The sequence below is a fragment of the Monodon monoceros genome, unplaced genomic scaffold, assembly GCF_005190385.1.
Source record: "Monodon monoceros isolate NGI ecotype Baffin Bay Population unplaced genomic scaffold, NGI_Narwhal_1 Super_Scaffold_16, whole genome shotgun sequence".
Classification (NCBI taxonomy): Eukaryota; Metazoa; Chordata; class Mammalia; order Artiodactyla; family Monodontidae; genus Monodon; species Monodon monoceros.
In genome coordinates this window covers 58,202,300-58,216,733 of record NW_021703772.1, presented here as the reverse complement: position 1 = coordinate 58,216,733, position 14,434 = coordinate 58,202,300, and the positions used below count along the sequence as shown (strand labels likewise).

The following is a 14,434-nucleotide window of genomic DNA, read 5'->3' as shown; positions in this document are numbered from 1 at the left end:
TGGAAGCTTTAGGGTTTTCTATACAGAGTATCATGTCATCTGCAAATAGTGACAGCTTTACTTTTTTCCCTTCCAATTTGGATACCTTTTATTTCTTTTTCATGTCTTATTGTTGTGTCTAGGACTTCCAATTCTATGTTAAAAAGAAGTGGTGAGAGTGGGCATCCTTGTCTTGTTCCTGAGTTTAGTGGGAAGTTTAGTTTTCATCATTATGTATGATGTTGGTTGTGGCTTTGTTATAAATAGCCTTTATTATTTTGAGATATGCTCCTGTTATACCCACTTTGATGAGAGTTTTTCTCATGAATGGATGTTGGGTTTTATCAAATGCTTTTTCTTGTCTATTGAGATGATCATGTGATTTTTATCCTTCCTTTTGTTATTGTGGTATATCATGTTGATTGATTTGGGAATATTGACTCTGGAATAAATCTAACTTGATCATGGTGTATGATCCTTTTTATGTATTGTTTGATTCAGTTTGCTAACATTTAGTTGAGCAATTTTGCATCTATATTCATCAAAGATATTAGCCAGTAATTTTCTTTTTTTGTATTGTGTTTGGTTTTGGTATCAGGGTAATAGTGGCCTCATGGAATGAATTTGGGTGTGTTCCATACTCTTCAATTTTTTTGGAATAGTTTGAGAAGGATATGTATTAGTTCTTCTTTATATTTTGGTGGAATTACCTGTGATGCTGTCCCATTGTGGACTTTTGTTTGCTGGGAGTTTTTGAATTACAAATTCAATTTCACTTCTAGTGATCAGTATGTTTAAATTGTCTGTTTCCTCTTGATTCAGTCTTGGCAAGCCGTATGTTTCTAGAAATTTGTCCATTTCTTCTAGGTTGTCCCATTTGTCGGCATGTAACTGTTTGTAGTATTCTGTTATGATTTTTTATATCTCTGTAGTATCGGTTGTAATTTCTCTTCTTATTCTGTTTGAGTCCTCTTTTCTTCCTGGTGAGGCTGGCTAAAGGTTTTTCAATTCTGTTTATCTTTTCAAAAACCCAGCTCTTAGTTTCACTGATCTTTTCTGTTGTTTTCTATCTCTGTTTATTTATTTCCTCTCTGATCTTTATTATTTCCTTCCTTTTGCTGACTTTGGGCTTTGTTTTTTATTTTTCTAATTCTTTTAGGTGGTAGTTTAGGTTGATTATTTGAGATTTTTCTTGTTTATTTAGGAAGGCCTGTATTGCTATAAACTTTCCTCTTAGAACTGCTTCTGCTGCATCCCATAGATTTTGGAAAGCTGTGTTTCCATTTTCATTTGTCTTGGGGTATTTTCTGATTTCCTCTTTGATTTCATTGACCCATTGTTTTTTTAGTAGCATGTAGTTTAGTCCCCACATGTTTGTTCTTTTTCCATTTTTCTTTATGTAGTTGATTTCTAGTTTCATACCATTATAGTCAGAAAAAATGCTTGATATAATTTCTATCCTCTTAAATTTGTTGAGGCTTGTTTCGTGCCCTAGTATCCCAGTATGTTCTTCAGGATAGTATGTGGTCTATCTTGGAGAACATTGCATGTGCAGTTGAAAAGATTGTGTATTCTGCTGTTTGGGGATGAAATGTCTTGTAGATAAATCTATTCAATCCAACTGGTCTATTTTTTTTTTTAACATCTTTATTGGAGTGTAATTGCTTTACAGTGGTGTGTTCGTTTCTGCTTTATAACAAAGTGATACAGTTACACATATACATATGTCCCCATATCTCTTCCCTCTTGCGTCTCCCTCCCTCCCACCCTCCCTATCCCACCCCTCGAGGTGGTCACAAAGCACCGAGCTGATCTCCCTGCCAACTGGTCTGTTGTGTCATTTAAGCACTGTTGCCTTATTGATGTTCTGTCTGGATGACCTGTCCATTGATCTAAGTGGAGTGTTAAAGTCCCCTAGTATTATTGTATTATTGTCAGTTTCTCCCTTTATGTCTGTTAATATTTGCTTTAGGTGCTCCTATATTGGGTGCATATATGTTAAGAAGTGTAATGTCCTCTTCTTGTATTGATCCCTTTATCATTATATAATGCTCTTCTTTGTCTTTTGTTATAGCCTTTGTTTTAAAGTCTATTTTGTCTAATATGAGTATTGCTACCCCTGCTTTCTTGTCATTTCCATTCATGTGAAATATCTTTTTCCATCCCCTCACTTTCAGTCTATGTGTGTCTTTAGCCCTGAAGTAAGTCTCTTGTAGGCAACATGTTGAAGGGTCTTTTTTTTTTTTAATCTAGTCAGCCACCATATGTCTTTTTTTTTTTTTTTTTTTTGCGGTACACAGGCCTCACACTGTTGTGGCCTCTCCCGTCGCGGAGCACAGGCTCTGGATGCGCAGGCTCAGTGGCCATGGCTCACGGGCCTAGCCGCTCTGCGGCATGTGGGATCTGCCCGGACTGGGGCACGAACTCTTGTACCCTGCATCGGCAGGTGGACTCTCAACCACTGCGCCACCAGGGAAGCCCACCATATGTCTTTTGATTGGAGCATTTAGTCTGTTGATATTTAAAGTAATTGTTGATAGGAATGTACTTATTGCCATTTTATTATTTGTTTTCCACTTGTTTTTGTAGTCCTTTTCTGTTCATTTCTTCTTCTTTTTGTTTTTTCCCTTGTGGTTTGATAAATTTCTTTAGTAGTATGCTTCTGTTCCTTTCTTTATGTTTTTTTGTGTATCCATTGTAGGTTTTTCATTTGTGGTTACCATGGGGTTCATATATGTTGACCCATAATTATATCTACTTGATTTAAACTTATGGTCATTTAAGTTCAAACACATTCTAAAACATCTACATTCTTTACTCTCCTTCCCCACATTTTGTTTTTTTAAATGTCATCTTCATGCTTATCCCTTTAACAGTTTGTTGTAGTTATAGTTGCTTTTACAATTTTTTGTGTTATAATCTACATACTGGCTTATTCAAGTAATCTTCAATTCTTGCTATATATCTGCCTTTCCTAATGAGATTTACCCTTTCCTCTAGATTCTTCTTTTCCATTTAGAGAAGATCCTTCAAGGTTTCTTTTAGGGTAGGTTTAGTATTGCTGAATTCTTTTAGTTTTTGCTTGTCTGAGAAGTTCTTTATCTCTCCTTCTATTCTAGAGGATAATCTTGCTAGGTAGATTATGCTAGGTTGCAGGTTTTTCCCTTTCAGGAGTTTGAATATATCATGCCACTCCCTTCTGGCCTGCAAAGTGTCTGCAGAGAAATCAGCTGAAAACCTTATGGAAATTCCCTTGTACATGACTCTTTGGTTTTCTCTTGCTCCCTTTAGAATTCTCTTTATCTTTAATTTTTGCCATTTTAATTATGGTATGTCTTGATGTGGGTCTATTTGGTATCATCTTGTTTGGGACCCTCTGTGCCTCCTGTAACTAGATATATGTTTCCTTCTTTAGTTTTAGGAAGTTTTCAGCCATAATGTCTTCAAATACATTTTCTATACCGTTCTCTCTCTTATTCTGGAACCCCTATAGTGTGAATGTTGGTGGGTTTAATATTATTCCAGAGATCTCATATGTTACTTTCGTTTTTTTTCTTCTTCATTTGTTTTTCTGTCTGCTATTCTGATTGGGTGATTTTCATTATTTTATCTTCCAAATCACTTATGTGTTTTTTTGTGTCATTTAGTCTGATATTCATAGCTTCTAGAGTGTTTTTTTATTTCATATATTGAATTATCTATTTTTGATTGGGTCTTTTATATTTTCTAGTTCCTTGTTAAAATGATTTATGTTTAGATCAATTCTCTTCCCTAATTCGATTAGCATTTTTATTACTAATGTTTTGAACTTTTTTTTTTAAAGGGACGACATATATTCCTTTTCCAAATGTTACAGTAAAACCAGGTGGAAGAAAATGGTTTTAGCAGTTAGAAAAAAAAAAGTTACACATCTGGAGTTTGGCCATTAAAAGTAATTTACAACACTGAGAGGGGAAGAAAAAAGACAGAAGTTGTTTCCCATTACAGACCTCCCCACCACCCCAAAGCTTAATACTTGCTTACCAAGTCAAAAAAGTGACAGTTGATTCACAAGCTGGAGGTTTGAACTTGAGTAAGGCATTTATAAAAACCCAGACAGGGGCAGTGTCCTCCCCAGCCCAGGGGCCACTAGGCACAGCACAAGAGATTACAAACTCAGCAGGGGAAGGCTGGACACTCATGGTTTGGGAGTGTAGGCACCCCCACCTCTGGCTCAAGGATTTGGGGAGTAACCTGCCTGGAAAAGAATTGGGGACGAAAACCAGCAATTGCCTTCTGCATGGATGGGGACAGGGAAGGAGGTAGGGCCAGGGGCAGGAGCATTTCCCATCACTAACCTAACTTAGGAAACTGCAAGGGACCATCTTCAACTGCCTTAAGAGGAAGACCAGATGGATGATGGGAGAATCCACAAGAAGGAGAGGAGGAGAGGGAACGTGGCTAGGGGGCAACAGCCCCTTCCCTTCTGGGCACAGGAAGGCAACCAGGGCACCAGGTCCAGGCAGTGACCACAAGGACAGCAAGGACAGCTTAGAGATCACCCATCTGCCCCCACCCAGCTACTCATTCTGCCTACCCGCTGGTGTAGGGCCACTCTCCGGCCCGAGCAGTGGATGACTCTGTGCCTGGGGCCCTGCCTCTTCTGTGTCTCCTCCCTTGGAGGCAGCACCAGCCTCTGCTCCTTTGGCCTGGGGCTCCTGGCTCTCAGGTAGCGGCAACCTTCCCTCCCTGGGCAGTGCCTTCCTCGCTGCAGGCACCGACTCTCCCCGCTCCTGCCCTTCCTCTGTGGGTGACGAGGCAGACAGATCATCCCGCCCCGGCTTCCAATTTCTCCTGAAGGCCAGGCCACTCAATTTGGAAGGCTTCTTGAAAGAGAATGTCTTCTTCTTCTTGGGGGTCTCCTCCCCCTTGGCCTCAGCGCCCTGGTTAGGGGGTGCTGGCTTGATGGCAATGCCAGTGGCCCCAGCTGCCTCCTCTGTTCCATTCATGGGGGAGGGGGCGACTCCCCTTTACCTTTGGGGGATAAGTCTCCACTGCTTTTCACGCAGCCGTTCTTGTGGCCGTTCTCCTGTCCATTGACCTTTGCGGGGGAAGTGCCTGCTGCCTCCTTGGTGGTTACATTGCCCTGGGGAGCCTTGGAGCTCTGGCTGCCCATGGTGGGGTTCTGCTGGAGGGGCGCCTGGAGCCACCCTGGGCTTGTGCCACAGGAGATAGTTTGGTCAGGTGGGCCTCACCGGGGGGGGGGGGATGGGGTGGGACTCGTGGCTGATGGAAGGGGCCCCACTCCATGCCCCCCTCCCACTAGCTGTGCCGGCCCCACTCTGTGCCAGAATGCCACCCTGTTTTGAATTTTTTATCTGGTAAATTGTTTATTTCTGTTTCATTATTTTTTCAGGGGTTTTCTCTTGTTCTTTCAATTGAGGGTAGTTCCTCTTCCTTTTCATTTTACTTAACTTTCTGTCTATGAATTTAGGTAAACCATTACCTATTGTGGTCTTAAAGAGGTGTTCTCATGTGGAAGCCTCCCTATGCAGAGCGCGTGTGCCCAGTGCCTTTGGTGGGAAGGCTGGAAGTTATGTGGATGCCCGTCATGTCTTTCCTCAGGTTGTGCTGGTTGCTGTCACCTTGGTAGGCAGTGTGGCTGGTGATGGAGGAGCTAGAGCCTCACAGTTTGAGGTGGGACTTCCTCTCTGCTCGCTGGCTGTCATCGTCCTGTCAGGGGTGGGGTCTGATCCCTAGTTGCGGGAGCAGAAGCCCTGGGGGTCAGGCTTGCATTGGCTCTGTTCCGTTTAAGTGTGTATTTTTCCTTCTCCCACACTGGGACCTTTGCCCCGAAGGAGGGGAGTGCTGAAGCAAGTGGGGCTTGTGCTGTTCTAGAGGACCAGTGTGTTGCCTGTGTAGAAGTCTGCAGCTCTGCTCGATGCAGCCCATGGTTGCATCTTTTCCCTGGTCTTGGCTGCCCCAGATCTAGTGCTGTGCTGCCATGGAATGAGTGGGACTGGAGCGGGGCCAGAGCATTGGCTCAGCTTGGGCTGGGGCATGCAGTGAGGCAGCTGTGGAAAATCTGGACAGCCACATTGCTGTCAGAAGCTTGAGCTGCTTCTGGAGTGCTGCTTTGAGTGAGCACCAACAGTGGCTGCCACCGCCCCACCTGGACTATGTCCTGGGCTGCCTCTAAGTCCTTAGCTCAAGTCTTTACCCAGGTCCTGACCACCCTAGATCCAGTGCCACACTGTGGAGTGGAGTGAGGAGGGTCGAGGTGTTTGCTTGACTCTGTCTTTTTTTCTAAGATCATGTCTTCCCTTGCTTTGGCTTATTAAAATGTCCTTGCTTCTATGAAATATAAGTATTTTTTAAAACTGGCAAAGAAAAAGTGGACAATGATATTATGTCTCCTCATTCAAATGTATTTACTCAGCCTTGAGTTTGACTTCTGGATCCATTCAAGATAAGTGGCTTGAGGTAAATTTCTAATTTTGATTTTACCACATGTAAAGTCACAGAGGTTCATAATAACACATGTAATATTTGCAAATAACATATGTAATATTTGCAAAGACCTTAGCACACTTTGTAGTACATAGTAGATGATCAATAATTTGTGGTAGTTATATGAAAAATAAAGACAATAGATAAGTGTCATCATCCAGATAAGTAAATTAAGAGGAGTGTCTTGATGGTATAAACTTACCATGTTTACACCACTGTGTTGTCTAAGTTTTTCCATTTTTCCACGGTGGCTTCATTTGGGACCTATCCATTCTTTTGGCTCCAAGAGTACGTCTAAGCAGTAAGCATCAAGGGGGAATTTTCCTTTCATGCACACAGCCAACCAAACAGACCTGTGTTAGCTGTGAGGAGCATTCCAGAACCAGTGGTAGAATGAGGTTGTGCCTACTGGCTGAAGTTCTTGTTGGATCTAGAATTTAAACTCACCTCTTTGGTTCTAGGACTAGTATTTCCTGTTGTACAATGCAGATCTTTGTATTTCCAATGCTTAATAAATCATAGTTTTTTTTAATTAATTAATAAATTTATTTTTGGCCACGTTGGATCTTCATTGCTGTGCGTGGGCTTTCTCTAGTTGAGGTGAGCGGGGCCTACTCTTTGTTGCGGCGCGCGGGCTTCTCATTGCAGTGGCTTCTCTTGTTGCAGAGCGTGGGCTCCAGGCATGCGGGTTTCAGTAGTTGCAGCACACAGGCTTCAGTAGTTGCAGCTCGTGGGCTCAGTAGTTGTGGTTCACGGGCTGTAGAGCACAGGCTCAATAGTTTCGGTGCACGTGGCATGTGGGATCTTCCCGGACCAGGGCTCGAACCTGTGTCCCCTGCATTGGCAGGCAGATTCTTAACCACTGCGCCACCAGGGAAGTCCAATAAATCATAGCTTATCAGTGTTTGTTGATGATTTAAATGAATAAATGTGAAAATGCACCTAGGGGAATACAGTAGGTCCATAAAGCATTAGGGTTTTCTCTGTTATCTGCTGCTATTTGTTTCAGGGACCTATCTGAAATAGATAGCATTTTCACAGGTGACCTTTAACTTACTAACTTAAGAAAACAGAAAACAGGAAAAGGGTGGGAATTACTCTTGACCAAGACACATTTGTGTTAAGTCCATGATGGGTATTACAGGTATTCTGACAGGCATCTTCCTGGTCAAGATTTAAGTTAAATTTGAGCTCGATGTCTAATAACATCCAGACTTGTTTCCCAGGCACCTCAAAAGTCGAACATGGGGGCCTCCCTGGTGGCGCAGTGGTTGGGAGTCCGCCTGCCGATGCGGAGGACGCGTGTTCGTGCCCTGGTCCGGGAGGATCCCACGTGCCGCGGAGCGGCTGGGCCTGAGTGTCCGGAGCCTGTGCGCCGCAGTGGGAGAGGCTGCAGGGGTGAGAGGCCCGCGTACCGCAAAAAAAAAAAAAAGTCGAACATGATTTCCTAGATAGGTGACATTGTGGGACCTTTAACTGACAATAATGCAATGTGGGCAGTGCAATGACTGAATGATTTTAGAAATATTGATATCTATAGGCCACTCTATGAGTAGAGAGGAGGCAAACACTTTTGCTGTCTCATATTTATCTGGGATTCTCATGTCACTCTTATGGAAAGCTGGTGGCTTAAAGTTTTTAAGACATCCACTTTGTTCAGGTTCTGCATCAGAAGCTAGGGAGGGCCGTAATGCAAGGACAGATCCAGGTTTTGTGAGGCCTGAAGCTTTAGACAATTTAGGGTGCTCTGTTGTTAAAAAAAAACCATACAATCATAAATTTAAATATTTGATATAAAAGTGAGTAATTAGAAGGGATCAGTCCTTGCAAGTAGAGGTCACAAAGCTGGTTTCATTAGCTTCCTGTAAATGTGCCTCTGTAATACTGGAAGCGACATTTTAAGACAAAGGGATTTGTGATAGAATGTTGATGGGTGGGGCATTTCCAAACATTTACCAGTAAGAGACACATGTATATGCTAAATGTAGCTCCAGAGGTAGACATTAAGTGCCAAGTGCTCAGAGTGGAGGGAAGCCGGGTTGTAGGGAAGACAGCAGAGAAGGGGCCACTGTAAATTATGCATTCAGGAAGGCTTCAGTTAATTGGAATGCTTAGGGAGCTGGGAATCCTTGAGTTGACTTTTCAAATTAATCAAAAACAACAACAACAAAACCCCATCATTTATTGGCCATCAAAACTTTTTTAAAATACAGTCCTTTTCTTTTTTCCAATTTTCCTGTAGGTTTAAGAATTAAAAGAAAAAAATCAATCAATGTAATTTACCCACTGAGTTTAAGGAGAAAAGAAACCAAATAATTACTTAGAGGGGGAAAATAAAGTATTCACTTCCCGCCTTAATAGAAAGTCCTCTGTTGCTTGGGTGACTGAAGTAGCACCCGTGCCTGGTGGGAACAGGAATGCTGGCCTCCTTAACTCATTTGACCGGTAGAATTATGGTGGGGACATTGGTTTGATTGTGGTGTAGCTGTAAGTGCTCAATAAAAATTCCTTGAATGGATGAATGAACCAAATGAATGGTTCCAGTTTGAACAGATAAGGACAGTTTTGAAAGCATTTTTTATTCCTAAGAATTCTGTAATTAAATTTTATCAGACTCTTTTGAATGCACTGAAAATTCCTTCCTGAATATGGCCTAGGTTTGACAGCAAAAGAATTAGGAAATGGAACTTTCACTGAGTGCCTGACATATGCCAGATATTTTGCTGATGTCTATATTTATTTAAGCCTTGTAACCATTTTGCAGTGGAGGAAAACTAGATCTCAGGACTAAAGTAACTTGTCGGTGGCCTTCCAGGGAGCAAGTGGCAGAGCTAGGATTCAGATCCAAGTTTGTGTGTCCAGGGTTCATTCTCTGACTCTAACTTGTCATTTGACCTTTCTTTCCAGCAAATGTGAAAGACACATGAAACAGAGACTTTAGCTAGAGGGAGGAAGGATTATAAAGAAGGGAGTGTGGTGTGGTGCAGAGTTATGCTGCTTAGCCATCGGTAGTATGTGACTTGGGGTCTTAAATTACACATCTGTAAGATCAGAGGACTGGAGTTGATGACCTCTGAGTGGGGTGACCACATGGCCCAGTTTGCCAAGGCAGCCCTGATTTATACCAGTTGTACCAAGGTGACTATGATTAGCATGCCCTTCCACTTTCAAAAGTGTTCCACTGTGGATCGTAAAGTCTAAGGCTGCCCTATATATGAGATTGATTCCAGGTCTTAATTTCTATGATTTCAAATTGAATCTAATAGTTTCTTTGATTACTGAAGCAATAGGAATTTTCATTTCCCAGGCCTGTGAGGTGTGAGGGACTGAGAGCACATCAAGTGATCTCTGTCTAGAGTTTGCTTTACATTTCTGATACAGATATTTTTTCTGATATTGCCCCTTTCCTTTAAAAGTACACTAGTTAGGGACTTCCTTGGTGGTGCAGTGGTTAAGAATCCGCCTGCCAATGCAGGGGACATGGGTTCGATCCCTGATCCAGGAAGATCCCACATGCCGTGGAGCAACCAAGCCCGTGTGCCACAATGACTGAGCCCACGTGCCACAACTACTGAAACCTGTGCACCTAGAGCCCTGCTCTGCAACAAGAGAAGCCACTGCAACGAGAAGCCTGTGCTCTCCAACGAAGAGTAGCCCCTGCTCGCCGCAACTAGAGAAAGCCCGCACACAGCAACGAAGACCCAACTCAGCCAAAAATAAATAGTACACTAGTTCATCCCCTTCTGGTCAGTTTGGTTCCAGTTAATTTGGGATCATTATATAAATATTTATTTCTACTAATAGTGGCCATCACTTACATTATTCTAAGCACTGATTACATTATCTCATTTAATGCACTTATTAATATAAGATAGTTTCTCACTTTCTAGATAAGGAAATTGAGGCTTAGAGCAATTAAGTGACTTGAAGGAAGAGATGAAAGCAGGTATTCCTAATCTCTTAACCATTATACTATAGTAAGGTATGTATACAAACACAGAGCAGATAATTTAAAAAACTATCAGAGTTGGAGACACAATGGTGGGTAGAAGGACTTGAGCTCACCTTCTCTCATGAAAACACCAAAATCACAACTGACTGCTGAACAACCATTAACAAAAAAGATTCAAACCTACCAAAAAAGATATTCTTTTCAAAGACAAAGAAGAAGCCACAAGGAGACAGTAGGAGGGGTGCTTTTGCAATATAATCAAAACCCATACCTGCTGGGTGGGTGACCCACAAACTGTAAAATAATTATATCACAGAGGTTCTCCCACAGGCATGAGAGTTCTGAGCCCCATGTCAAGCTCCCTAGCCTGGGGGTCTGGCATCAGGAGGAGGAGCCCCTAGAGCATTTGGCTTTGAAGGCTGGCTTGGTTTGAGTGCAGGAGATCCACAGGACAGGGGGGGAAACAGATTCCACTCTTGGAGAGCACACACAAGGTTTCATGTGCACTGGGACCCAAGGCAAAGCCGTGATACCGTAGGAGCCTGGGGCAGACCTACCTGCAAGTCTTGGAGGGTCTCCCGGGGAGGTGGGGGTCAACTGTAGCTCACTGGGGGGGCAAGGACACTGGTGGCGGACGCCCCAGGGAATACTCATTGGCGTGAGCTCTCCCAGAGGTTGCCATTTTAGCACTGAGACCTGGCTCCACCCAACAGCCTGCAGGCTCCAGTGCTGGGACACCTCAGGCCAAACAACCAGCAGGGTGGGAACACAGCCCCACCCATCAGCAGATAGACTGCCTAAAGTCATCCTGAGTTAACAGCTGCCTGACATGGCTCTGCCCACCAGAGCGACAAGACCCACCTCCACCCACCAGTGGGCAGGCACCAGTCCCTCCCACCAGCAAGCCTGCACAAGCCCCTGGACCAACTTCACCCACCAGGGGACAGACACCAGAACCAAGAAGAATTACAATCCTGCAGCCTGAGGAAGAGAGACCACAAACACAGAAAGTTAGACAAAATGAGACAGCAGAGAAATATGTTCCAGATGAAGGAACAAGATAAAACCCCAGAAGAACAACTAAGTGAAGTGGAGATAAGCAATCTACCTGAAAAAGAATTCAGAGTAATGATAGTAGATATGATCCAAGGTCTCAGAAAAAGAATGGAGGCACCAACTGAGAAGATACAAGACATGTTTCATAAAGAGCTAGAAGCTTTAAAGAATGAGCAACAGAGATGAGCAATACAGTAACTGAAATGAAAAACACACTAGAAGGAATCAAGCAGAATAAATGAGGCAGAACAACGAAAAAGTGAGTTGGAAGACAGATTGGTAGAAATCACTGCTGTGGAACAGAATAAAGAAAAAAAGAATGAAAAGAAGTGAGAACAGTCCAAGAGAACTCTGGGACAACATTAAATGTACCAACATTCGCATTAGAGGGGTCCCAGAAGAAGACAGAGAGAGAGGGCCTGAGAAAATATTGAAGAGATAATAGCCGAAAACTTCACTAATATGGGAAAGGAAACACTCACGCAAATCCAGGAAGCACAGAGAGGCCCATACAGAATAAACCCAAGGAGGAACACACTGAGACACATATTAATCAAATTGACAAAAATTAAAGACAGAGAAAATATTAAAAGCAACAAGGGGAAAGCAACAAATAACATACAAGGGAATCCCTGTAAGGTTATCAGCTGATTTTTCAGCAGAAACGCCACAGGCCAGAAGGGAGTAGAACAATATATTTAAAGTGATGAAAGGGAAAAACCTGCAACCAAGAATACTCTACCCAGCGAGGCTCTCATTCAGATTTTATGGAGAAAATCAAAAGCTTTACAGACTAGCAAAAGCTAAGAGAATTCAGCACCACCAAACCAGCTTTACAAGAAATGCTAAAGAGGGACTTTCCTGGTGGCACAGTGGTTAAGAATCTGCCTGCCAATGCAGGGGACACGGGTTCGAGCCCTGGTCCGGGAAGATCCCACATGCCACAGAGCAACTAAGCCTGTGCGCCACAACTGCTGAGCCCACGTGCCACAACTACTAGAGCCCACGCTCCCCAACAAGAGAAGCCACTGCAATGAGAAGCCCACGCACCACAACGAAGAGTAGCCCCTGCTCACCACAACTAGAGAAAGCCCGCGTGCAGCAATGAAGACCTGACACAGCCAAAAATAAAAATAAATAAATTTATAAAAAAAAAAGAGAAATGCTAAAGAAACTTCTCTAAAAACCTTGCCGATAATCAAGTGTTCATAAAGACATGGAGCAAGAGGATGTCACATATGCTGCAGCATGGTAGAAATCAGTGCATCACCTATTAAAGTTGACCCGTCAATTCCATTCCTACACACTTATAGACACTAGCAAAATTCTTGCACGTGTACACCAGGAGACAAGTATACAATTATTTATAACAGCATTATTTGTAATAAATAAAAAGACTGAAAACAACCTGAAATTTCCATCAACAGTGAAATGAATAAATGTGATATAGTCATAGCATGGACTAACAAATAGCTGTGGACAGCAGCATGAAGAAGTCTCAGTAATTTTTTTTTCTTCTTTAAATTTATTTTTGGCTGCGTTGGGTCTTTGTTGCTGCGTGTGGGCTTTCTCTAGTTGCGGCAAGCGGGGGCTACTCTTTGTTGCGGTGCATGGGCTTCTCATTGCGGTGGCTTCCCTTGTTGCAGAGCATGGGCTCTAGGCATGTGGGCTTCAGTAGCTGTGGGGCTTGTGGGCTCTAGAGCGCAGGCTCAGTAGTTGTGGCACACGGGCTTATTTGCTCCGTGGCATGTGGGATCTTCCCGGACCAGGGATTGAACCTGTGTCCCCTGCATTGGCAAGTGGATTCTTTTTTTTTTTTTTGCGGTACGCGGGCCTCTCACTGTTGTGGCCTCTCCCGTTGCGGAGCGCAGGCTCTGGACGCGCAGGCTTAGTGGCCATGGCTCAGAGGCCTAGCCGCTCCGCGGCATGTGGGATCTTCCCAGACCAGGGCACGAACCCGTGTCCCCTGCATTGGCAGGCGGACTCTCAACCACTGCGCCACCAGGGAAGCCCAGCAGGTGGATTTTTAACCACTGCACCACCAGGGAAGTCCCTCAGTAATGTTGAGGCGGGTAAAGTAAGTCCCTGAAAAATATATTCAAGCAGTCAGCAAAAGATGAGATTTTGAAAACTGAGGAGTAAGTTAGACCAAGAGAAGAGAGGACATCGTAGTCATAGAGACAAGGAACAGCAGATGCATACCACCTCCCCCACTGCATGTGTCCCTAATGCAGAATTCTGGTATACCTGAATTCACTTCTGGATACCTTTTTTTGAATCCTGAGAAATTCTCTAAGTGAATTAATTGCTTGTTGGGAATAGTTGCAGGAGAAGAGTGAGGTTGGAAAGCCAACAAAAGAGATAAAGTTAGGAAAGGAATAGAGATGTTTACAATTAATTCCTGTCTAGGAAGCCAGGTGGGGGAAATTATATCTTGTGCTTCTGCCTGTCCTCCAGTGGCATCCCCAAGGAGGAAAGGGGCAAAGGTCAAGTCAGTTATGCTTCAGTGTCAAGATTACCAAGACTGAAGGAAGCTACACTAACCTGGAGATTGGAGAGGGATTTTAAAAGTCAAAGACAACTAACTTAAGGTTTTCTCTGTTTTTTTTCCATCTCAAGCACTGAAGTAGGTTACTGTGTCTCTGAGATCACAATGGGAATGATCAATGGAGTTTTTAAAAGAGAATTTTTGTGTCCAGAAAGAAAGGTTATTGTAGTAGAGCTTAGTACTGAATTTATTGAAGCTATAAATTAAGAATCTCAGTTTTTACAAATGTTTAAGTTCAGTTTGCAAATCATTTTTTTTTAATTTTAGAAATACAGTAATTGTCCAAAAAAACCCCCCAAAACAGAAAAACTATCAGGCCTCCTAAATTCCCACTGGCCTTTCCTTATTTATCAGTGTCAGTGATAATCTTTGTAATTACATCTTCCATTGCTTCCACCATCCATCCTTTA

At 43.0% G+C, this 14,434-nt stretch overlaps 1 protein-coding gene and 1 pseudogene across 2 annotated transcripts in view; one reads left to right on the top strand and one right to left on the bottom strand.

Annotated features, from left to right (window-relative positions):
• Positions 1-14,434, top strand: part of LOC114896889 — a 106,199-nt gene that overhangs the window by 49,712 nt on the left and 42,053 nt on the right. The gene's annotated exons all lie outside the window — the stretch shown is intronic.
• On the bottom strand, positions 3,760-5,196 carry LOC114896890 (annotated as a pseudogene).